The 1807-nt window shown below is 49.1% G+C and overlaps 1 protein-coding gene across 1 annotated transcript in view; it reads left to right on the forward strand.

Annotated features, from left to right (window-relative positions):
• The window catches only part of SQOR (sulfide quinone oxidoreductase), a 63628-nt gene that overhangs the window by 52844 nt on the left and 8977 nt on the right, over positions 1–1807 (forward strand). The window lies entirely within an intron of this gene.

A 1807-nucleotide genomic window follows, 5' to 3' on the forward strand; every position in this document is an offset into this window, starting at 1 on the left:
ACGCTGTGTCCTCTGCAGACGCGAGCTATCTCCCCTGGACACTCTGACCCACAGACCTCCCTGCTTGTGGTTATGGGTGAGAACACACTGTCTACCTTCACCGACTCCCTCCATCTAAGAAAGACTTTCTAGGAAATGCACTACACGTCTTTTTCATTCTGAATAGGAACTCCCACCCCTGTCATTGAAGACCTCCAAACATAAGAAGACTTTGAAAGAACGTGCTGTGAGGACGCATATCGTAGTTCGGCGTCATACTGTCAATTCTGACGCGTGGAGAAGCACGGGGAAGGGTGTGCTGCTTCACAGGGTTTGGAAGCAGATCAGCGGGGCTCCCTTCTGAGGTGCCTCTGGGTGTTGGAGCTGTGAACCATTGGTGCCCCCTGGTCTGACGTGGGTTAGGTAGTGATTGGGCTGCTCACCTATCAAGGTTGGGAACCGACCAGAGGCTCTGTAGAAGCAAAACGAGGCAGTCTGCGCCCATACAGATTTACAGTCTTGGAAACCCGCTAGAAACCCTCGGAGCTAATCGACTTAACGGCGCTGGGCTCGGTCTTTGGACTCAGAGACTCTGAGTCCACGTCTACCCTTTGTACATGCAGCACTTACTCGTATTCTGTGACCTTGGCTGCAGCATTTTACCTATGTCTTCTTGTTGACTGCTTGTTTGGAAGAAAGTTGAGACTGCATGATATATCACCTTACATACTTCAGCCTTTACTTCTTCAAAAAATGATAAAAGTCTATTCACACACAAGAAATTAATTATTGTGTAGTAAAATAATAAAATATATAATTCTGTGTGAATTTCTCCAGTTTTTCTAAAAATGCCTTTATGTCTCCTTTCCTCTTACATCCAGGAGCCAACCAAGGTCACATACTGTTCTGTTGTCACATTTCCTTGGTCTCATTTCTTTTGTCTCGAAAGAACAGCCTTCCTTCTCTCTCTCTCTCTCTCTCACACACACACACAAATTATAAAAACAAATATCCAAATATAGATATAAAACATTGGCATCTTTTGAAGGGTCCAGACCAGTTATCTTGCAGAATATCCCACAATGTGGAGTTGTCTAGCTGTTATGTGAGATGGTTAAGTGCTAGCTCACTAACCCAGAGGTTGGCAGTTTGAACCTACCCAGAGACTGTGGGAGAGCAGACCTGACGGTGACAGGTTCCAGTACAGACGACGGCCTGGGGAGTCTTACAGGGACGCCGTGCTCGCTCACGGGGCTGCTCTGCATCAATGCACTCAACGGCACCCATCAGCAGGAGCTGTTCACTAGGGTGGGAGGGGAGGATTCAGTTACTGTGTCCCATTATTGGTGAAGCGAGATTTCCTCACTGGGTCCAGGGGTGGGTGAGAGCAGAATCCACCTGGCCCGTGAAAGGCATTGTAAAAATGCCTTTTCTCTTTACATTTGAGGTTGTGGGATGTTACTTAGAATGCTTTACATTTCAACCCATGTACAGCTGCTGAATGCATGTGGCGCCAATGCCTGGGGTGTATGGGAGGCCCTGATGCCTCAGTGTTGTTGAGCGCCTTAGAGTCCGCTTCCCGTGGACAGCAGGCCGACACCCCTGCTTCTGGCCCTCCTCCCGTTGTTGCAGCCACCGTGGCAATGCATCCCGTTGGGAGTCTTTTTCTTTTTGGCCAGCCTCTGCTTTACCAAGCATGGTGGACTTTAACCAACAGTCAAATCCGAACTCACGGCCAGGGCGTTGATTCTGACTGCCTTTGGGACAGAGAAGGAGCCCGGCGGGTGGGGTTGAGCTCCTGGTCAGCAGTTTGAAGCCATCAGCCGCT

This window comes from Echinops telfairi, unplaced genomic scaffold (assembly GCF_000313985.2).
Source record: "Echinops telfairi isolate 266 unplaced genomic scaffold, ASM31398v2 ScPeMD7_8;HRSCAF=38, whole genome shotgun sequence".
NCBI classification, from domain to species: Eukaryota; Metazoa; Chordata; class Mammalia; order Afrosoricida; family Tenrecidae; genus Echinops; species Echinops telfairi.